General features: G+C 40.7%; 1 long non-coding RNA gene across 1 annotated transcript; it reads left to right on the forward strand.

Moving 5' to 3' along the window:
• The first annotated feature begins 8,678 nt into the window (after positions 1 to 8,678).
• On the forward strand, positions 8,679 to 9,098 carry LOC143598958 (uncharacterized). The gene is made up of 3 exons (XR_013147218.1): positions 8,679 to 8,720; positions 8,798 to 8,876; positions 8,970 to 9,098. It is a non-coding gene; the product is annotated as an uncharacterized LOC143598958 (long non-coding RNA).
• Positions 9,099 to 24,799: the final 15,701 nt, after the last annotated feature.

Consider the following 24,799-nt stretch of genomic DNA (forward strand, 5'->3'; position numbering starts at 1 on the left):
AACCAAGACCCACTTCCACGAACCAACACGTTTTACCCAGACAACATACCCGACCCACCAAACTTCAATAACCAGAATAACCAAAACAACTCAGCTCATGCCTCCAGAACCCGAAATCAAAACCGAAACCGAAATCCTAACCGAAACTTAAACCTCGACTTTAACCAAGCCGGACCATCCGCTCCAAACAATAACCCCAACCGCCGAGTTCGGATAAATATTGATGATGTTCAATCGAGTGTTCCGACTGAAGATGAGGATGAGGGTGAAGACAATAATGGAAACGAAGGTTTTCGGGCAGCTGACAATGAGGTTGACAGATGGGTTAGTGATAATCGGGCAGCTGAGCCCGAGAACGAGGTTGGTGAACCAGAGATCGAGGGTGATAATAATTATGAAGATGAAGTGGAGGAGCCTGTTAATCGAAGACGGGCTGAACCAGTGAACAGAAACGGAAGGGATCGAGGCAGGGTGAATCGGGCGGAACGGCCCGAAAGAGTTCGTGGTATTCCGGTTAACCTGGGCGGTATGGGAAACCCCGGGGGGGCAAAGGAGAATTACATAGCCCCGGCTCATGGTGTTAACAGTCGGTTCAGACCAGCTATCTCAGCCGGAGAATCCCCGTTGGTTCCACATGAACAAGGGCAGGGACAGCGAACTTTCAAGTCCCGGCCATCCTACATCAACATCGTTCCTCATTTCAACGGGATGGCTTCGGAAGACCCGTATTCACACTTAACCGATTTTTCGGCTATCTGCGGGACTATTGGTGACGGTACGTTTGATCAAGATGAAATTCGGTTGCGGTTATTCCAATTCTCGTTAAAAGACAAGGAAAATTATGGTTTAATTCGCTGCCGATGCATAGTATCAGAAACTGGGCCGAGATGCAACAAGTCTTCCTAAACGAGTTTTATTCACAGTCAAAGACTACCGAGACCCGTTCAGACATTCGTCATTTTTCACAGTTACCGAGTGAGTTATTCCATGAAGCTTTTACCAGGTATAAGGATATGATCAGAAAATGCCCACATCACCAAATCGAACTGAGGGAACTGGTAAAATGCTTTGTTGATGGTTTGACATACGAGGACCGAAAGCATCTTAAGGCCTCGTGTAATGGTCAGTTGTTGAATCAGCCTGAGGAAGATGATTTGGAATTTTGGAGTTCATGTGTGAAGATTCCAAGGCAGAAGCAGCAGCTGAAAGACGAAGACGGGGTAATTCATCAAGATCAGCTAAGTCAGTCGCGAGTGAGTCCACGAGAATTATCGAGTTGGAACGTGAACTGGCTGAGTTGAAAAAGGGTAAGAAGAAAGAGGTCAGTAAAGTTGGTGTTAAATTCCCGGTTTGTGAAGATTGTGGTGAACTCGGGCATAAGGCAGAAAATTGCCCCGAGTATTATGATGATGAGGAGGATGACACCGAGGAAGTTAATCATACTTACGGGGATTCCAATGGTCAAGGGTTGAATTCAAACACCTATCACCCGGGCATGAGGAATCACCCGAACTTTCGTTACGGGAACGCGTCTACACAGTTGAACCCGAACTTTCAGGGATCGAGCCAGAACAGGTCGTAGGGTAATTACCGCCAGGGCGGTTATCAGCAGCAGCAAGGTTCGTATGATCAGAATCGGGGGTATAACAGAGACGGTAACCGGGGTGGAAATTCATCGGGTAATCAGGACCAGCAGAGGGGGTCCTCGGTAAATGCGGATGAGTCGGTGTACTCAAAGTTGGATGCCTTGATGAAGTTTATGACAGATCATAAGGCTGAAACGAAGAAACAATTTGAGTTACATGATAAGTCAGCAGGGGCAATGTCAAAGCAAATTGGTTAGCTCGCAGCAGATATGGCAAAGTTGCAAAAGAGTGCAGGTCAACTCCCGAGTGATACTACATTCAACCCGAATCATTACTGCTCAAGATCCAAGAAGGGAAACAATGTGCACATCAATGCTGTAAGTCTTTTACCTCATTTTGAAATTTCTTGTGTTGAAGTGAATTCACCACCACAATTTGTTGAGGGGGTGGTGGAAGATATTAGTGGTGAGAGTGATTATGTCGGTCAAAATGAATCAGTTTTTCAAAATGAATCAGAACCAAAAACATATGAAATGTCTTTTTGTGAAAATTTCACGTGTGAAAAATGTTTAAATGGTAAATTGACCAACATGAGAGATGAGGAGGTGGAGAATAATACCGCCTCAAGTAAACTCCAAGACCCAGGAGTGCTGTTTTTATCAATTCAAATCGGTAAATTTAAAACTGATCGGGCACTTCTAGATCTTGGAGCATGTGTTAGTATCATGCCTGGTAGTTTATATGATCAGTATGAATTTGGCCCATTAGAAAAGGTAAACACCACCGTGGTGTTGGCCATACACTTCCCTGGGGCATGGTGACTAATGTAATGGTTCAGGTGGAGAAATTTTTCTACCCAGTTGACTTTCTTGTACTTAACTATGCTAAACGTGGGAATAATACACAACCACAGGTCATATTGGTTAGGCCATTCATCGCCACAGCACATGCGGTAATTGATTGTGCTAAGCGGGTTTTGGGAATCAAGTGTGGAGACCGTGATAAACGGTTATTATTGTTTGAAAATTCTACTAACCCTCTTGTTGACAAGTGTGTATCCTTAGACAAGGATCGTAGAAAAGAGGAATGTTTTGTGATGACAGGATAGATAAGAAGGGATTTGAGAAACTACAGAGTGAGAAGGTGGAAGAGAAAGGTAACCGACCAAGGAAGAAGAAGGTTAGACATCCACCCAACCAAAATGATCGAGAGTGGAGAGTGAGGATGTTCGGGCCAGATCATGGCCTATCAGAAGACTGGCAACAAATGATTGAAGAAAAACGTGCTTATAATGAGAAGGTTGCACGGGAGCGGGCCAGACGCCCACCTTGAATGCCATAAAAGTTTCAAAAGGGTGGTAATTGTACATTTTGTATATTTTTAGTTTAAATTTTGAATTTTTTTTATATTACTAATTGTATTTCAAGTGTACCATCATAGCAAAAGCTAAGTGTGGGGATACCGCACCACGAGAAAAGTTGGGATTTTGATGCGTCCGTTTAGCTACCCAGAGTGCTTTCATGTTCTTTTTGCTTTGGTTAATCCAGGTACGTGTATATTTTGTTGTAACCGAACTTTGTGGGTGTTATTCACTATAAACCCTCACGAGACCCCACTCGTCCTCCCGGGCTACCGGGGGTTTACAGGGCTTGTTGCATACGCTAAATGCAATCGTGATTCCTACGAAAATGAGTTAGATCTTTTAACATTTTTAACTAATTTAACAGAATTTATTATGAAACGAATTAATTTGGCTCGGTAATTGTTTTAATAAAATCAACAATTATTCATTTTCGAACTCTTAAAAGACCTATGTATTACACTTGTGAGAAGCTTGCTTCTACACATCTCGAGATTTTGCAGGTTCGATTGTCAGTTTGGTATTGGATGAGATGAGAGTATACAAGTGTTACGAGAGTTCACGAGCCGACTGGTCCTTCTCCAGTCACGTTGATATCAGGTGATTTCAGTTTCATAATTTAATTTTGTTTCTGTTATTTTAAACGTTAAAAGTGTAATTGTATAATTGTTAGTAGAACCGCCACACATGAGCCCCAAAATTTTAAAATTGCTTAATAGTCAAAAAGTCAATTTCAACCCCGTCCCTCAAATGTTTATTAATCGTTCTATCATTTTTAACTTTGAGGACAGTGTTAAGTGTTCTTACATTGAGGACAATGTAAACCTCAAGTGTGGGGATGGGGGAAATTTGAAAAATTTTAGCCCGATAGTATCTCGAAGAGTGTTCAGAAACCAAAGTTGTTAACTGTTAATTATTGTCATTAATGCCAAGTTATAGGTTTCTGGTCATGGTTGGTTTTCCAGCTTCTCGATAGTCTTACTCACAAATGTTTTCAAAAAAAGAGAAGTTGAAAATGGGGTCGTTTAGGCGGGGATAACGAGTCAAGGGGACGGGTATACATGTTTCATATCGGCAGCTCATTATTCTAGACATATTGTGAGATGGCCCCCTATACTTAATACACATATTATATAATAGATATAAAACATGTCTTACACCATTGATTGAGGGAAACCGGTATGTTTTACAGAGTTAGAACTTGCTTGTCACATGCTTATCGAGATCTTAATACCACCACCTGTATAGAGATTAGGACTTTAGAAAACCTTTACATACACTTTTCCTCCACTAAATAAATTTCCTTACCCGACATTATCCCCCTAGGAGCCCGTTTGGACCTCATTCCTGTTTATTTGCTAAACCAGACATTACACACCATTTCAGCCTTGGCCTTCATTATATTTTAACCCTGTGTGATGAAATCCAGTTCGTTATCGAGTTGTATATAGTCAGTTGTTGAGCATAGTACACAATGTACGTATGTCTCGGTTTAGTTGTAAGTATGTGTTTGTCAGAGTTGTATAATTATTTGCTTCAGTGTATTATCTATTGGTAAAAAAAATGAAAAAAAAAAGAAAAAAAAAAGATGTATGTTTATATTCAGTTATGTATTCTGTAGTTCGTTGAAGTTCGTTTATATATATATATATATATAAAATATCAGCAAAAAGTCAAAAAGAAAGTCAGTTCTTATTCAGTTATGTAATTAGCAGTCTATTTATCTTTGATTAATTGTTTGTGTATTTGTAAAATGGGTTTCATTCACCTTAGTCACTAAATATGCCTATTCTGCACCCAACCTAAGCCTCGGCAAAACCCTATTCCGAGTCTTTATGCAACCGGTGGGTAATGGGTGGAGATAAGACTGACCTGCAAGCTTATTAAGTTGTAACTCATATTTGGTATTTGAGGACAGAGACATATACTGGCACATCTTTTGCTAGTCCAGATATTAAACCGAGAGGAGTGTTGATAGTGTGAGGGGTATGAACATGTATGCCTTAACCAAAAACAAAGTACACTCGTCTGGGCGGCTCTATTGTTTTTATAATATCATTTAACCTTATTTGTGGGATGTCAATCTAGAAAGTGTCGGTCTGGGAAATTGGGTATGACCTTAAACCTTACTAGTATTAATGGCGATAATCTACATACCTATGATGGAGGTCGATGTTTACTTTAGAGTTTTGCTTGAGGGCAAGCAACAGATAAGTGTGGGGATGTGATGGTCGGGTATTTTGTATATATATTAGTGTATTAATTATGTAGTTTTATTGAGTATATTGTTAGAACTTTGGTATTTCATACGTGCTTTTGTATTTCAGGTAATTGATCGTTAAAGATGCTAAATGCGAGACCTGTACAAGCATGGAATGATATCTCGGGAAGACCGAAGCATGATTTGATGTCTTGGGAAGTGTTACAAGGATTCGAGAAGAGTATGGATGAGAAATCATAAGCCAATGCTAAAACTGAACAAGATGGGTTAACAAAATGCGACCTTGAAGTAAAACGAGCACATCCTGAGCTAGAAAATGAGTTACGGGAGCCATAATATATGAATTTTGGGTTTCTTGACGAAAGGAATCCAAATATGAGGTTTTCTTTGGTCGCGGTACACGATGAGATGGTGATATAGCCATCGCTTACCGCGACGGGTGTGCAGACGGGAAAAATAGGTTATATCTCATTCTTCATCAAATAATAACCCTAACTCCGTTTGGACGAACCATAGACGATTCCAGCAGCTCCAAGAGGTGATTTCCACCATTATAGCCTGTGTCAAGACCTTCCACATGATCCATATCGTCCGTATCGAAGACTTGATGATGTCTAGGCTCGGCTAATCTCCTAGAATAGCACCCGGGATGTATAGTTTGTAACTCTTTACAGTTTTTCTCTTGTGATTAAGAATACTTATGTTTTGATTATTGATGATTGATATATGATTATTGATGTTTAGTATTTCTGTGTGTTCTGCCGGTTTAGGTTTACTTTGGTATGAACGATCTGTTACCAGTTGCTAGATAATTAGTCATATAACTGTTTGGTTAGATTGAATACGATAAAACGTACAATTACCCTTAACTGAGTCATACTGGCAAGGACTGTTTGATAACCAGTGCCGTGTATAAAGTAATTGTTGTCGTCTAAGGTTTTGTCTGGTTGATCAGTTTTTAGTTAATCGTTGATAATCAATCTGTTAGGTTACATGAGATACTGTTTGGTTGCTTACTTGAATTCCCGGGTGTGGTTTGCTTTCTTAACTGCGTAATACTCGTTTACTTGTTCGTTGCTAGTTCTCTTAATTTAAACTATTCCTTGTGTGATTAGCACTAAAACCGTTTACTTCATAATATTAAATCTGTTACACGAATTGCATTGACCACATACTCCTTGTGATACGATACCCTACTTGCTCTAACTATTTAGAATAATTAGGTTTTTGATTGACTCAAACGACGGTCAGTATGTTGATAGGTTGTTGCCGGTGTTTGCTTTGTTCCAATGATGCATGGTAACAAATTCTTCATGTGATGTTTTGTTAACTGTTTGATTTGGGATGGATTGTTTTGATGTAGTTGAGACAATCATTGAGCATCTCTGCTATGTCTCTATTTTAAGTGACGATTATGGCCTTAGTTTGGCCGCCGTTGAAGCAATAACGTTCTCTTGAGCTTCGACTGGCATCTACTGTTGTTATTGGTTTTTGGCAAAGCGACTTATGTTGCAGCCATGATTCGGTTTGTGGCTAGGCGACTTTTGTTGCAGCTATGATTCGGTTTGGCGAGGCGACTTTTGTTGCAGCCATGATTTGGTTTCTTGGCGACACGACTTTTGTTGCATCCATGGTTCGGTTTCTAGGCTAGGCGACTTTTGTTGCATCCATGGTTCGGTTTCTTGGCGAGGCGACTTTTGTTGCAGCCATGGTTCGGTTTCTTGGCCAGGTGACTTTTGTTGCAGCCATGATTCGGTTTGGCGAGGCGACTTTTGTTGCAGCCATGATTCGGTTTCTTGGCGACACGACTTTTGTTGCATCCATGGTTCGGTTTCTTGGTGAGGCGACTTTTGTTGCATCCATGGTTCGGTTTCTTGGCGAGGCGACTTTTGTTGCTGCCATGGTTCAGTTTCTTGGCGAGGCGACTTTTGTTGCAGCCATGATTCAGTTTTTCGCGTTGTGACTTTTGTATCGTTTTGAGCTTTTAAACTGTAATGATTTTTTAGTCTTAAAATTGTTGAGCTTATTGTTGTTTATAAATTAGCTCCAAAAGTAATTTAAGTGCCTACGAGAGTTATAAAAGTAATCAAAAAAATGTTCAGCTCTTTAAATAGTGACTTTGAGTTTTCAAGTGAAAGTAAAAAATATTTGTCTTCTGAAAAGTTGTTGACTGTGAGTTGTGTTTGCTACATCGATGCAACATTTGTTGAAATGCCTCATCTTCAAAGTATGGGCGTGGAATATATCATATGGTTTGAAAAAGTTAAGACCGGATTGACCTAAAAGTCGAAACATTTAAGGGGATGATACATAAGTTCTGTGATTTCGTCTTCCAAAAGCTAAAACGTGGGATATCGATTTGGATATGCCTACTACAAAGAAGGTGTGACAACATTTGATGGGTTAATTTTTTTTTCTAAAGTTTTAACTAATGATCTGCATTCATTATTGCCCTTAATACTGAGATGTTCCTCATCACATTACTATTAGATTATCATAAATATGATTATATATTTATATGATTTCTATTGGTGTGGCTTTTAGGCGGAGACGGTTGGTTGTGCCGGTGGTCCCGTGGCCTCTTGCCGCCTCTCTCCGCCAGTGTAAGATGATGAGCTGCACGTTTTCTGTTGCTTTATTATGACACTTACAAATTCATCTACAATTTCTCTTGCTCTGTTGTGACTTTGAATGTATGTCATTATCATTCAACTAAAACTTCTTGAATAATTTGAACGAGTTGAATTTGACCCAGCAATGATGTTTATCTGAGCATGTGTTGTCTTGGATTGGGCAACTGAGATGTCTTGGTTGTCGTTAGAAAGTAAGACCGCCTCATTACAAATCTAATGGCGTTCATTTATAGTTGCGATGATATTTTGATCATAGGCATGAGAACTTATGTTGCATCCATGGTGAGGAGCTGAACCTATTGTGATTCCGCCTCTTAGATTGGTTTATAGCTATGATGATGTTCGGTATCTGGCGTATCAATATTTGTAGTCAAGATACCAACCTGAGCCTCAAGTTTACATTTTAATTCAGTCATCATATTTGTTTATGGATGTCACTTGAATTATTAGAAGGGATTGACTTTGACTTCGATCGGGCTTTAAGAAGTATAATGGTTATGTATGTGATTTTGTCTCTTTGGCAATGATGATGTTCGGTTTTTGGTGTAACAATGTATGTTGCAGCCGTGATACCAACCTGAGCCTAATCCTAGATTCTTTTACCTAAGTCGCATTTTTTTGTACATTCTAAACGCTTAGTGTTTAACTGGGTCATAATATTCGTTTATGGCTGTGATGATGATTCTCACTTTGGCGTGGAAACTTATGTTGCAGCCGGTGTGAACCTGAGCCTGTTGTGATTACGCCTTTTGAGATTCATTTTATGGCTATGATGATACTTCGGCTTTTGACGTGGCAACATACATTGCAGCCATGAGACCGTCTTGAGCCTTGGGTTGGAAATTTTACTTTAAGATTATTAAAGCCAAGCAACCACATGTGGGGGTTCTAATAGCCTCAACATTGCATATCAGTTCAAGGTTCGCATGATATTCACATACAATATATGTTATTTTGAGGTTATTTTCCTTTTTAAGTTCCACCAACGCATTTATAGTAGTTATTTGACTCGCCAAAAGACACTGTGATCGAATGTGCACGAATGTTGTAACGAGATGATAAGCCGTAATAAATAGGTATTTCTATGATTCGTTTTTGCTTCAATTGTGAATATTTTTGCTTAGTTTTATACTTTTATTGATGTTCGTCATGATGGGTTTTGTATGCAGATGAACAATGTGGAGAACCATTTTGGAAACCCTAGGTTGACGGTGATGATGTGACTGTTTCCGGTTGTTTTTGGAACCCGAGGGGGCGATGATGGTGGAGACCGATGGCTGTCGACCACCGGGAGTTTTTGTGTCTGACAACAGATTTGTTGTTCGTAATCAAGTGTATCGTGCATTCTTTTAGGTAATAAACTACTTCGGGTTCGTTAAATATTTTCTAAGTGTTTTGACTGAGCTATTATATACGTATCACGTCAAGACTACGTGTGCAATCCATATATGTGTATGTATTATATATATATACATATACATTTAAACAAATGTGTATGTACATATGATTATTGTTTGTTCAAAATGCAAACCACAAGCTAGATGATGGTTAGTGTACCTCAGTCCAATTTTTTTTATGGTCTGCACCCTACTTTTTAGTTTGGGTTAGCGAAGATGATTTTATTTTAAACTTTTGTTCCAAGATTTCTTAAATATTCATTGATTTAATGGTGGTTGTGATTATACCGTTTGTTCACGGATGCGTTTTTTTTGCCGCCTGTTTGGCAGTTGGGGTGGCTTTACATCTAGGCTATGATGATGCTCCGGCATTTGGCGTGACAACCTATGTTGCAACCATAGTGGAGATCTGAGCAATGAATAATTTGATTTACATTTTTTGTTACTGATTTTGGGTTCGATGTTATACATTTGTCATATATTTTTCCTTTTCATTTTTGTTTTGAGTAGAACGGTTGGTTTTTCTTTTACAATTGTTGAATCTTTATGGATTATATGATTTTTAGATGTTCACAATTAGTTTTCCTTTGTCACAAACCCGAGGCAGTTTGTGATTCGGTTTTTTTGTTGCCGGCTTTTCGACGTACGTTGAGTTGGTTTCGTTGATAACGGCTATGATGATCATGTATCTGAGCCTATTATGCTTCATTTTCTTATTCGCTTAAAGGTTAACTTTGACTTTTTTTACTGGTATTAGGAAGACCTGAATGAAGTTTGGTTGCTAACGGCTTTTGTGACTCAGTCCGCTTATGTTGTTTGTACGTTGTGTTTCGCTATGATGACACTCCGTTATTTGATATTGTAACCATATCGGAGTCGTTGATTTATTGTAATTCATTTGTGCTATGATGCTTTGAAACCAAACTTTGAATTAGTTTGTCATTTTTTGAAGCTGTGATGATCACAATCGAGAGGGTTTGCTTGACTCTCGATCACCATGATTTGAGCTTCGTTTATGGTTTCACAACCCCCCGCAACGCGGGGGGTCGAAATCCTAGTTGGAAGATTAAATACAAAATTTAAAGATAGATAGATGGGAATTCAGCATATCGGGATGGGAAGAAGAACACTCAAGATTTAAACAGTCATCATTTCCATTCTCTCGATCTCTATTGCCTTTATATTTTGTGACACGATCCGACGAGTCTTGTTTCCTGTTAGGTTCCTTAAATGGGTTATTAGGTTGGAAATATACCGCATGGCTCAACTAGCCCATTTGACGAGTCCGACAAGAGAGAACATTTGTTGGATCGTGGCACTGATTATAAAGCCAACAGTGATCAAGAGATGGATATGATGATCATGCCTGCCTATTCTTCTTCCCATCCCAATTTGCCGTGTCCAATGCCTAGATAAAAGTCCAAAGCTTTTTAAATTTTGTTGATTTAAAGAGCTTTGGACTTGTAGCTAGGTCGTGGACTAGGCTAGTAGAGTAGTAGATGGGTTTTGGGCCCGAAGCAGATAGGGATCGAAAATCTTATCGGTTTGAAAGAATTAGTAAAGAACATATTTAGATAGGGGGGCAACGAATGGACGTAAGGTCTATGTGTAAGCATTTACTTGAACCGTTATTAACTATATATTGTTGTCTTTAGTTGTGGTCTCTCTTTACTCTTTACTCCTTGCTTATGGTTGTAAAAATGATAATTTTTTCCCAAAAAATATTTTAGCAGCATACAAACAGGAGGGTTTAACCATTTTGGGACCCCAATCAAAGTGTAAAATTGTGGTCTTTCCCCAAGTTTCAAATTGTCATAAAAATGTTAAACCACTAAGGGTCGTTGATGATTTTATTAAGGTGAAAATCCAGAAAGTTATGTTAAAAGTAAACATTAAAGCTTACATGTTCTAGCTAAGATATGACGAATATCGACTGAAAATGGAATTTGGAGTTGATAGTTTTTATTAGTTCTTTAACTTATTGGTATGAAGAATTAAGAGACCTGGAACTACCATTTTATTCATGATGCTTTGTTTAAATATGTGCATCAAGATGTCTGGGATATGGTCAGCTTTTAAAAATGTATGATTCATACAAAAATAGAGTTGTGTAACTTATTTTCTTTTGAGAATAGTGTTATGTATCGAAAATTAATTAAAATTTGAAATATTTTAACTGCACCATTTGGGGCACCGGAGAATGACTAATGGGGCATCACTCTTCACTCCCATGATTTTCTTAAAGAAAACGCCCCCATACCATGATGGTGCGTTTTTGGCCAAAAAGCTTCCTGTCTTTAGGAGAAACGACATTGAGGGTGCACGTGTGGACCCTATTTGTTTAATCAAACAAAAACAAACTCCCGTTTCATCCTTTTTTTTACTTATTAATTTATTTGTTTTAAGTATTATTTTAATTATATTGAATCAGTGAAATCATCTTATATATTTATGTGGGTCGTTTTTCATCTACGTGACAGTAATTTGGCTAGTCGTCGTTTCACTACCACTGCGGATCCCTTATAGAAGTCTTTATACTTGTCTAAGTTTTCCTTATATGGATGATGGCAAATAGGAATATGAAAGCTTGTAAAAATGAGCAGGGTCATGGTGTGTGTGAGTGTAGGTCTCAAGTGTATAAAAAATTAATGCCTTTTCGTACAAAAATGGTGTCGATCTTGTTACTCCTATGTCATTTTTGGGTATGTATAAGTATAAACTACAAATTAACTTTATCGTAGACAAATCTTAAAACCATAATTATCTACATTTAATTATATATTGTTACTTTTTATAATTTGAGATTGATTAATGAAATTGAGAAACTGCTCTAGGACATACCTTGATCATTGTAAATGTAACAATATCTTTTTTAATATTGCAATGAGGGGTGGACTCAGTGTTAAATCAGGGAAGCATAGACATCCTACTCAAATCTCTAGTTTATGTTATAAACTTATAATATAGACATAATTACAAATTTGTTCTTTAAAATATATGTGATTTATGTTCAGAACATTTAAAAAGTTTATTTGCAAGCGGTGCCCTTTATTTGACAAAATACATTCGTTTTTTGTCATTTACACTAACTGTGTCCAAAAACTCAAAAACTCAGATAAATTCAAACATGCCAAGACTTAACGAGGTTTTTGTTTAACATTATTTAGTTTCTTTTTCTAATAATATATTTAATTTGTTTTTTAATTATAAGAGTCAAGTTATTCTACACATGAAGAACAAAAATAAGAAAGATTTTAGCCACATAAAAAAACCTTCAAAATTTAAAAAAAAAACAGAACTCAAAATTTAATAAAAAAAACGAAAAAAGTAAAAATACAAAAATGTTTCCACCGTCTTTCTCGTTCTCATAAAAAATTGTAAGTGAAAAAAATCATGTTTTTTTGTTTATCATTGTGTTTTTTGTTTATTTTCTTCATTGATTGTGTTTTTTTTCCTTGGCATTGTGTTTTTAGTCTTTATATTGTGTTATATTACTCAACATTGTAGTATATTTTGTTCGGCATTGTGTTATATTTTGCGATTTATTGTGTCTTTTTTTAGTTATAATTGTGTTTTTTGTTCGTTTTCGTCATTGTGTCTTTGATCTCGGCATTGTGTCTTTTCGTCAATTTTTTTTATTTTTTGTTTTCTTTAACAGGAATGATGGCGGAAACATTTTAGTTTTTTTAATTTTTTTCATTTTTTATTTATATATTGAGTTATGATTTTTTTATTATTTTTTTGAATTTATTTTTATGAGGTTTTTGTGTGGTTACAAATCTTTCTCACTTCTCATTTTTGTTTCACTTTGTATTTTAACTTTACCCTTAATTATATATACTTAAATAGTATGCGTAAAAAGACTTAAATGCCTCACATGCCAAAACTTAACGGGGTTTTTAGATGCCAGTTAGTCAAAATAACGAAAATCAAACAAACATGTCATGTAAAGAACGTTGTCTGCAAATAAACTTTTTAAAAGAGCTGATCAATAAATTGCATGTTTCCCGTCATTATTATTTGAGCTCAACTTTCCAAGTTTAAATTTTATTTTGTTTTGAAAAGTAACAATTAAGCTCAAATTGCTTAATTGTCTAACCGCATCATAAATTGAAATTTTGGAAGCCACAAGTTGTATGGGAGTGAGAGATGAAAATATTTTATCTGATCAGGTATATGTCGTTCAAATTTTTTTGTGATTTCGGTTTCTTGTTTTTATTTTGAAATACGATATACGCTCATCAATTATTTACATTTTTTATATTGATTTATGTTGGTTTCGTTTTGATTTGATTGTTTACGTGTTTCTTGAAGTTCAAAAGCCATGGGATTTTTGTTGGCTTATGAGCAACGATGATTTCAGTTCTAGGTTTTTAAAACATTCTTGCTAATTTAGAGTCTAGTATAACTATTATAATAATTAGACCGAAATATGAATTTGTTTAGAGTATCATTTTTAATTCTTGCTAAAAAGCACTTGCATATGTTATGAATGATGGTATAATTAACCATTTTCAAAAGATAAAATCACGTAAATGTCAATTGTAATATGTATGTTGTTTATTATGTTTAATGAAATTTGTTGCTTAAATTTTATACATAGTTTATTTAATGTAACTTTTTTACCCGGTTCATCTTGGTTGGCATGTTTTAGTTTGACCAAATCCATTCTAGATTAGTATTTTTTGAAGTTCATTGACTAAAATTTCTGGATCTGTCATGCAGTATTACAATTAAGAAAAGAAAAAGTGCAAACAAAACTATGTGAATTCAAAGTAATAAAAAATGAAATCCTATGTTTCGTAGCGCATTATTACGGAGGCTAACATGGTAACATTCAATAACTTTTGAATGAAGTCACCAACCTCATGAACCAACGAAACACAATTTTAATATTACATTACATGTATGTATTATGCAAGAGTCAAATGTTCAGGATTTGAAGTAGGAAGTTGGTCACTGGCCACATTTATGACTTACAGAAACCGTATTGTTCAAAGGTATCAAACTACCCCAACCCCCAAACCAAACTCGTTCTTTTAATGTGGAAAAGATAACGAATGACTGACAGCAAATTGCTTTCTTAAAACTAATGCATTATTTTATTAAGTTACGTATCTTGATATGTATTAATTCGTTAGAATAGCATTTAAATATCGTCGCACACATAAATCTAGTGTGGAGTGTCCGAATGATGCGACGAGATACACAAATACTGATAATCATGTAACATGTTAATATTTTTTAATAAAGAATAACTATAGCCATAGCATATCCAAACTAGAAAAAATAAAATGCACGTTATCATGGTGTGATTTTATTTTGTTTTTTTAAGGTTTATTGGTTTTATTAATCTCAACTATCATAATTCGGTTGCTATCGGTCTCAACTAATGAATTGGTTGCTGATGGTATCATCTTAAAATGTATTTGTTTCCAACGGTTCGTGACTAATAGAATTCTAACACCGTTTGATGCATGCAGGTCGCCGGAAAACTCACATTTTTTTTCCAAAAAACTCAACATTTTCGCCTCAAACATCTTTGTAACCTTGGATCGGACATTTAGGAATCTTCTTCTAGTAAACGGCCCAATTATTAAGGTCGTCGAAACCCTAGAACAATCGTGGGAATCGATTGATGGTGCTATAATGGTGGTGGTTGGTTGGTGATGGTGGCGGCGGCAGTGTTTAGGTGTTGCTTTCCGGCAAAAAAATATGACTTTTTCAACCAAAATCGTTTTTTTCGGTGACCTGCAACTCTGCAAGTAACGCAGTTACAATTCTGTTAATCGTGGACTGTTGGGAACAAATACGTTAAAAGATGAGACCGTTGATCGCTAATTCATTAGTTAGGACCGGCAACGACCAAAAGATGATAGCTATGATTAATAAAAATCACTTAAAAATGGGTAAAAATATACTAGCACTGCTTATGACATTGTTTTTCTCCAGTGCCACCGTTGCCGGCTCACCGCCTCCATTGTCGCCATTACTGTCCATACCACACATACCGATGACAGTCACATATCATTTTTATTGCCACTAACACCGTTGCGATCTTGGTTTTAAAAAGCGAGAGGCGAACAAAAGCGATGAGGTCTAAAACCGAAGCGCAAAGCGCAAAAAAGCGAAAGCTTTTCGTATATGAGGCGTAACGTAAGTTTTTATATAATTTTTTTAAATATATATCTTATGTTTTTAGCATCCCAACTCTAAATGTAGCAATAAATAGGTGTTATATATGATTCAATATATAAATTATCTACATGTACAACCTAAAAAACATGTTTTACAACATTTTGATGCATAAAAACGACATCTGTACGAAAGGCGCTCGCTTCGGGTTCGCCTCGGCTTCGCCTCAGGCCGCTTTTTGCCCAAAAATAGCGCATCACTCTCGCCTTTTGAACATTGCTCGCCTTGAGTAGGCAAAAGCGATGAAGCTCTCGCCTTAGGTCGCCTCTCGCCTCGGCTCGCCTCAGGCGCACTTTTTTAAACCAAGGTTGCAATATCTCCACCATCACACTACTAACTCCCATAAAACAATAATAGTTGGCATACATTTTTTATACGGTTTCCTGAGACGACTAATTTCAACCCAAGTCTATTTTGATAGAGAAAAAAAACGATGTTTTCATCTGTAACAAACTATTGACTTTTTTTTTCCTTACAAATGTTCGTCTTGACCCAACTTCATTTTACTAAATCCCAAATGATTAACATAAATGATAAATCGATTTGAAATGTTGAACAAATTAAGTTGGTTAAGCTTACATGTCTTTCCCTTTCCTATTACTTACTATCTGATACTAATGTATACTACTTTTTAATAGCAAATTATACTACATCATCTAAACTATGCCATTTATTTTTTTTAATGTATATTACTCTCAAATTTATTTAATTAAAGTTTATTTTGTATAGGCCGGGATCACACGTAAACATAAAATCATAATTTATTGTCACAATAAGTTTGAATGTCGTTTTGTACAATTCACTTGTTTTCTATAAATTTCCCATGTAAAACTTATTTGTTCTTCAACATCTTATTTAGCCCTCCACGCACTTCCATTGTCGTCTCCACTATACCGGCCTATACACATATATACAAATGTTATATGATTAGTCATGAGATTAATACAAGAAACTCCAACAATGAGCGTGATAACACGCAATAACATCATGGCACTACTATCGTTATCTTGTTTCGTCATCATTAATCATGCATTCATCGCAGATTCATCTCCTGTGGGTTCGTTGATCGGTCATGATCACCACTTTCACATACGAAAGTTGCAAGAATTTAAGTCTAATTATTTCTTCCCACAAAAACATGTTTCTCTCTCTTCATCTTCATCTCCATCTACATCTTCGGGAGTGTATTCTGTGATTGAGTATGGTGCGGATCCTACAGGGAAGAACGACAGCACAGATGCAATCCTTGCGGCAATATCTGAGGCGGTTTCGATTACTAGTGACGGGTTTTTGATGCAAGGTATTACCAATCTTGGAGGGGTACGGATAAGCCTGGAAGGAGGGATTTACAAGATCAGCCGTCCGATTAAACTGCCGGATGCCGGCCTAGGGAACATCATGGTGCGTATATCTTAAAATCTTAGTTTCTTTAATATCATCCAAAATGTTGTTCTTACTTCTTGCAATATTAACTCGATGCGTATTTGGATACGTAATAAAATAAAATGAAATTTTAGTATGTTTTAAGGTATGCATCTGAAGAAACACTAATCGACCCCGGGCAGATTACGGATAATCTGGGGGTTAAGTAGATGTTTCCCACGAGGGGTTAGATCCGGCAAAGATGGTTCTTCTGATAACCTGCAAAACAGACACCGTGAGCTCGTCACTGAGAATGGGGGGGTACCTCCTTGTGACCACCCTCCGGCGTGAGAATCAGACTAGATTGCTCTTGAATATAAGTGTATATTAAGAGAATGACTAGAGCAGATATCAGGTAATATATCAAGATATGAGATATGATATAAGATATAAGATGAAATGATACCATTCCAAGGTGTTGGAGTATTTATAGCCGAAGGTAGGTTTCCAAGAAGGTACAGCCGGCTGAATAGTGTTCCTGTTCTGCCAACTGTGGGCTACGCACATGCCATGCTGGTGGTTGGTGGGTAGGCAGCGGCTGATAGTGACCAGGCCGGCTGTGTACTATTCCTGTTCCACCAACTGCAGGCTATGCACGTCCTCCGACAGGTTGGTGAGTAGGCAGCGGCTAATAGTGACATACAGTACAAGAGCGTGCTGCTCGTCATACTGTTGTCAGTGAGCTGTCGTATCTTTGGTCAGATCTTTTGTCCATACCACGTCAGGTACAGTACAAAAGATCCTCCAGTATCGTACGGACTGGCTCATTTGGGCGGGAGTATTCCCGGCTTTGCTCATTCCTTCTTCAGGTGACATTACTGAATTATTATGAGAGTTAAGTGCCTTGTGCGTGTAGCCTTGCTGCGCGGGTAGCCTTCCCTGATGGCTTGTATCCGCAGCTGCGGGAACAGGCGGAGTACTTCACCATTGGGAGGCTTTTCCTGCGGGAACCGCTTGCGTACTGCGCGTAAGGACGTCACGTCTCTGAGCATGGTGGGTCCTGCGGATCTAGTTGGTCTCTGCGCAGACGTCCCTTTAAGTTAAGTCTTGCGGGTTCAACCGCGCAGACGTCCGTTAAGGAGTCTTGCGGGTTCAACTGCGCAGACGTCCCTTTTCAAGGTGAGTCTTGCGGGTCCAACTGGGCTCTGCTGGGACCTACCTCTTCAAGTCCCCCAGTCCAATGTTCTTCTCATGAATTGTTAATAAGTGAGGTGAACTTTTGGACTTTAAGCAAAGGGTTTTGAAAAGGGTTTAGTTTTAAGGTTTTCCATGGGGATTCTTCCCGCGGAAGTCCTAATGTCACGTGCAGAAATTCCCGACTTTCCTGGTTGATCTTTGGGTATGATGCGGGTAGGTCTGTAACCTCCTCGCAAGTCAGGAGCGTTGAGTTCCACTTGTGTAGATTCCCCATGAGGTTTTGGTAGTTTTGAACATAGTGATCAATTATGTTTAAACAACCAATTCCATCTTGGAGCTTCAAACAATCTAGTTCTCGACGTTCCCGCTATGCGGGGATGTTATTCCCGTTTCCGCAAGCACGGCCCAGAAGATCCTTCTTGGTTTCAATTCCCTGCGGAGTGCTAGGTATGTGAAGGGTTTCGCCTTGACACTGTACCCGCACTCGTCTTATAGTTACTTTACTTCCAAGGTATTCCTGGCTTCAATTCCCTGCGGGTGCCAAGTATGTGAAGGGTTTTGCCTTGACACTGTACTCGCACCCGTCTTATGGTTACTTGGTTGCCGAGGTATTCTTGGCTTCAATTCCCTGCAGGTGCTAAGTATGTGAAGGGTTTTGCCTTAACACTGTACTCGCACCTGTCTTATAGTTACTTGGTTGGCAAGCTAAGGGGTATATTCCCGCTTACTTTTGAATCTTTTTGAATCTTTGAAATTCGAAGAGTTGGTGAAAGGATAAGAACAGTCCAAACTGTTGAAACGTCGTCCGACGGTTTCTTCTGACAGTGTCAGGACGTGCAGGAAGTTATGGCGACGTGACAGTACATGGTCATTCCAGACGCTTTTTCAGGCGCGTGGGCGCGATTTTTCGGGCGCGTGGCCGCGAAATTAATGGCACACGTCCTTTCAACAGCTGTTGCCAGCTTGCTCTTTGCCACGTGTCATAATTTCATTACACCTGCGATTTCTCTCTCTTCCGCATTAAATTCATCGCATTAATTGCGATGAGTATATAAAGGGCGAGAGGGTGCACCTTAGTCCACACTTTCACTTCTCTCTTCATCTTCCAAACGATTTCCGGCGAATACTCACTATTCCGTCGAGCATTCTTCTAAAATCGTTGTTCTGTACATCCAAAACATGTCTTCTACCCGTGATTTTGAGGCCACTGCCGAGGAGTCTGAGTTATTCGTCGAGAACCCGACGTCGACGTCCGAAAAGGACGACAAGAGCACTGCTGGCGAGTGCCAGTGCGCTCTTCCTATTGACCTCTACCAGTACATCGTCCGGAAGTTCATGCTCGAGCCTTTCGAGCCTGAGTTTCCGGAGCCTCATCAGACGGTGTACGATGCCCCCAAGGGCAAGATAGGGGTGTACGCTGCATTCTTCGTTTATGGGAATCTCAGGTTCCCATTGACGAAGTTTGTATACCGTGTTCTGGAGAGACACAGTGTGCATCTGACTGAGGTACACCCGATGGCGATCGCCAAGATCCGCCACTTTGAGTGGGTGTGCCTCATTCTGGGCGTGGAGCCTCACGTTGATCGGTTGATGACTTTCTACTCCTGGAGGTGCATCCAGGGGTGGTACACCTTGGTCAATCGGATCAAGGGTTTGAAGATCTGCGCTACCGAGCGCAGTCTTCGGTCGTGGAAGCGGGAGTTTTTTTATATCTCCGCTCACGTCGTCCCCCTTGCGATGACGTTTAAGAATGGGAGAGCACTCCCCGCCCTTCACGCCCTCAACCACCAGGAGGCGGAGTGGTTCGCCAAGATCTCCCGGATCCAGACTCCGGTGTACCGCTTTGCGGAGTCCGGGATGGTGATGCTCGGGATGAGCCGGGTGTGGAAGGAGGCGTCACAGATTCCCATCGTCCTCGAATACGGTTTGAACTCTGTCCCTTACGGTATGCTCTGTCTTCTTTGTTGATATAGGTTTTTCTTCTAACTGTTTCATTTTTTTTTTCAGAGGGAAACGACTTGCAGTCTCTCCTGCAGCCGCGGGAGAGTGATGGTCCCGCTCGGATGGGTACTCGTGCTCTAGATGAGCACGAGTTGCCTATCCTTGAGCAAACGGCGGATCGGTTCGTGGAGGTCTACCCGCCAGGCCACGAGATCCTGAGCGCCAGGCGGCCAGGTATAGAACTTTTTAACCCTCGCCCTCTCAATGCTCAAACCTCTGCGGGAATTCCTCTAATCTTGTCATCTTCTGACGAGGAATCCGCAGATGGTCCTTTGTTGGTGCGGAAAAAGAAGGCCGCCGGCGGGAAGGCGAAGGCGAAGGTTGCCTCCACTGCCGATCCGGGGAACCGGTCAAACTCGGAGACCGAGAGCGAGGAGGCGGCGGGGAACCCAGGTGGTGTTGAGACCACTGCTCCGGAGGCTGAGACGACTGTCACCTCCGAGCAGCCCAGGACGACGACGGTGACCGGTATGAAGAGGCCGGCTCCATCTGGTTCGTCCCCGCCTGTTCGCACCTTTAGGCTCAAGAAAACCCGTAAGTATAATCTTCCTTTACTTTTTTCTGCATAGCTTTCCACCATTATACTTATATCTTCTTTGTGCAGGCGTGGATGCTACCGCATTCCAGGGTGGAGCGGGAGGTAGCAGTTCTGGACCCATGAAGGTAGGTTTGGTCAACCTACCTGAGGCGATGACCCAGGCGACTGCGCCTGCTTCAGTTGGTTCAGTTGCTCACCCGGTTGAGCCAATTGTTCCAACTGTGACGACGTCCCCGCCGGCTGTCAGTGCCATATTCACTGATTCTTTCACTGAGCCGGCGGTGAGTATTTCTGTGGATTCTTCCACAGCCGCGGCCGCGGTTGTGAGTTCACCTCCGGTGAGTTCACCTCCGTGGGTTTCTACCACGGCGGCCTCCGCTATGCCTCCTCCGGCGCCGGCGACTACGGCCGGTCCTTCAGGTATGTCCTGGGTTGGGGCGTCAAGCCAATCTCTGCCTCCTTCCCATCTGCCTGACCTCTTGGATGGATATCCGTTAGGTTCGGGTGATGGGTTTGGCGGCTACAGGCCTGTCGTCGACCCTACAGGTGCGTAGGGTTATTTTGGCCTTTATTTTATATATATATATATATATATATATATATATATATATATATATATATATATATATATATATATATATATATATATATATATTTATCATCTTTTCCTAACTGCTTTTTGCTTTTACAGTGTCGGATTCCAATGAAGTGTATGTTCCACGATGGAACATCCGCCGAGGAACAACCCTTCGGACGCCTGTAGAATGCGTCGAATGGGCGCGCCACGCCGCCCCCGCCGGTGCGCTGGGGGAAGCCATGTCCAGCTACCAGGAGGGTAGGCTGTCGAATGAACTGCGGATTCTCCTTGCCCGGATGCAGCCGCGCGTCGAGTTACTTTAAACGACAAGTTAAAGACGGCGCGTAGCCTAGAAGTGGCTCAGGCGCGGGCCATCCGGGAGGAGAACAAGAGGCTTGCCGCAGTGGCTGCAGAAAAGGAGAAGGCCTTCCAGGCCCTTGAAGTTGAAGTTTAGGCCCGTCTTGAGGCCCGTTCCAAGGCTGCCCAAGCTGTTAACGAACAGCTTCGGCTGGCTAAGGAAACTGCACGGAACGCAACTGAGAGAGCCACCAAGGCTGAACCTGTTGCTGAGCCTCTACGCATTGAGAATGAGGAGCTTAAAGCCAAGCTAGAGAGGCTCCAGCAGGCTCATGATGCCTTGGCTATGGAAGACGCCAAGAAGCTTCAAGAGATCTTGGACCAGAGGGGCGTGCTTGACCACACTGAGCGGAAGCTAAAGGGCGTTGAAGAGGCTGCTGCTAAGGAAGTGTTGCTTGCCAACCTTAACAAAAGTGAAGCCGAACGCGCCAGTAACCAAGCTCAAGCTGCCCTCCAGGAGGCTCTGGTTGCCAAGGAATGGCTTCTTCGAGAAACGTTGTCTCAGGTATGCGTAATTTCATAATATCTTTACGCTTTTCTTTGTACATAGAAAAGGTTTTGATACTTGTATTTTTTCTTGTAGGTTGTGCATCGAGTCTTCACAGACACATCATACGACGATGCCATGAGCGCAGCCCTCAACGCTTCTCATGAGGATGGGGAAAAGGTCGGCTTCCTGCTTGGTCTAGGGTTCATTGAGAAAGGCATCCCGCCTTCCAACTTCCCTTTATATGATGTGGATACTGAAGCTGTATATGACCAAGCAGTGAACCAGTATGCCGCCTTCCCGCATCCGGTGGTGGAGAAGGTGAACGAAGTTGCTGCTGCTGATGATGGGCTAGCCATTCTAAAGACCTTCCTTGAACCGCCACAGCCAACTGATGGTGCGGGTACAAGTGGGTTTGGAGGGAGTGGTCCTGAAGATTGAACCTTAAGATCCCTTCCCACTGTTAGGATATGTTTACATTGTATAGATTTATATTCATGTAGGCGGGTAGTTACCCGGCCATTCTTGTAATACTTGAATTATTATGAAATATAAATCTTTGTGCGGGTAGGACCGCTACTTTCACTGGATGACTTGCTTTATAAACGTTATATGACTTGCTCATGCATACTTTAGTTTAAATTAGCAACCTTCCAAGTGTTCTGAATAAGTTAACCTTTGAACGTGGTAGATAATAGGTTGAAGTTTTGCTTCCTCCTTCGTGATTGTGCGGGTAAGACCGTCACTTGCACTTAGGATGGCTAAACTTTACCTATATCTGACCTGCGTGGAGGTTTTCCTCATCTTTTCCTTAGAAATTTTCTGTGTTTAGAATAAGTTAACCTTTGAACGTGGTAGATAATAGGTTGAAGTTTTGCTTCCTCCTTCGTGATTGTGCGGGTAAGACCGTCACTTGCACTTAGGATGGCTAAACTTTACCTATATCTGACCTGCGTAGAGGTTTTCCTCATCTTTTCCTTAGAAATTTTCTAAGTGTTTAGAATAACTTAACCTTTGAACGTGGTAGATAATAGGTTGAAGTTTTGCTTCCTCCTTCGTGATTGTGCGGGTAAAACCGTCACTTGCACTTAGGATGGCAAAACTTTACCTATATCTGACCTGCGTGGAGGTTTTCCTCATCCTTCTGTTAGAAATTTTCTAAGTATTTTGAATAAGTTAACCGTTCGACGCGCGATTGTCAATAGGTTAGTTTGGTTTCTTCTATCATGATTTGTGCGGTTAGGACCGGCACTTTCATTTAGTGGGATGACCAAACTTTACCTATGACTGACCTGCGTGAAGGTTTGCCGTTTTTTTTGTGTTTATGCGGGTTTTGCCGCCTTCCACACGCAACGATTTCTTTACACTTATTTATGCGGTGAAAACCGGCATATCAGTGTTTTGAATAAATTAACCGTTCGACGCATGGTTGTCAATAGGTTAGTTCGGTTTCCTCTATCATGATTTGTGCGGTTAGGACCGGCACTTTCATTTAGTGGGATGACCAAACTTTACCTGTGACTGACCTGTGTGAAGGTTTGCCGTTTTTTGTGTTTATGCGGGTTTTGCCGCCTTCCACACGCAACGACTTCTTTCCCCACTTACGTATGCGGTGAAGACCGGCATATCAGTGGAAAGTTCGTAAGTATAAATGTAAGACCATCAGCGTCAATGTGATAAGGAGAATCATTTCCATTAGAAGTGGCTCTGGGCCTTTTCTTTTACAAGTTTGGAATTGATCTACATGCAGATTGTGTAATTGAGCTCCCTTCCATGTTCTTGGGAGTGTCATCGAGCCTTTCGAGCCGATATGCACTTGGTTCGGAATCTCGTTGTTTACGCAGTATGTAGTCTCCAACATTGAAGCTGCTGTTTTATTCGTGTTTTCCCCAACTGGGGTTCTACACGCATCAGCCTGCTCAGCGTTCGTTACGCCACGATGTGCGCGAGCGTTCCATCTCTGACAAATGCTTCGACGATGTCCTTCACGTCTGTGCATTCTTCAGTGTTGTGGCCTTTTGTCCTGTGAAAGTCACAGTATTTGCTCCGATCAGCATTGTGACGATGTCGGATTATTGGAGCCTTTAGCCATGGGAGCTTCTCAGTGGCGAATATCTCGGTGACGCTTTTGGTGAGTGGCGTCCATCTGGAGTTCTGGTTCGACTGTACGTTATCCCTTCCGCCTAACCGATGTTGCAAGCCGGATGAGATGTCAAAGTTTACCTTTGACTGCCAAATGCCTAGCTTCCGCTTTTTATTTAGTCGGGCGGTAAGGACGTTGTCTTCTCTTGTTTTCTGGGTGTAGAGGTTTGTGCTCTGGGGGAGATCTCTACCAAGTTGCTTCTCCGTTTCCGTAAAGCGTTTAGCTGCTGTCATGATGGCATCCCATGTGGACGGCATGCCATCTTTACCCGTTAAGGTGCGGATGAGCTCTGGATCTTTCGCGCCCTAGATGAAAGCAGCGCGAACAAGATCTTCGCTAATAGGGCCCAGACTTAGCTTCTTTGAATTGAAGCGCGTGATGAAGTCTAGTAAAGACTCATCTTCCTCTCGGATGCAGTTGAGGATTGTCCATTGCTCTTCGGTATACTTTCTCTGTTGGCTGAAGTGTTGGCTGAACTTCTGCTGGAAGTCTGCCCAATCGTAGATGTGGTGGACCGGTAGACGATCGAACCACGCTCTAGCTGCCCCAACAAGCGTCATTTGGAACATGTAACACCACGTAGGTTCCGTCCAACTACTGACGGTTGCCCCCGCTATGAATCTGTTCAAATGATCGTCTGGATCAGATATACCATCGTAAGTGCCGATGTTGGACATCTGTTTGGCACTTTTCGGGGCGATTGCTTCCGCAATGTCCCTTGCAAATTTGGACGTTCCCGCATTTG

This window comes from Bidens hawaiensis, unplaced genomic scaffold (genome assembly GCF_021521415.1).
Source record: "Bidens hawaiensis isolate Kalapana, Puna unplaced genomic scaffold, B.hawaiensis_p1.1 tig00051313_1, whole genome shotgun sequence".
NCBI classification, from domain to species: Eukaryota; Viridiplantae; Streptophyta; class Magnoliopsida; order Asterales; family Asteraceae; genus Bidens; species Bidens hawaiensis.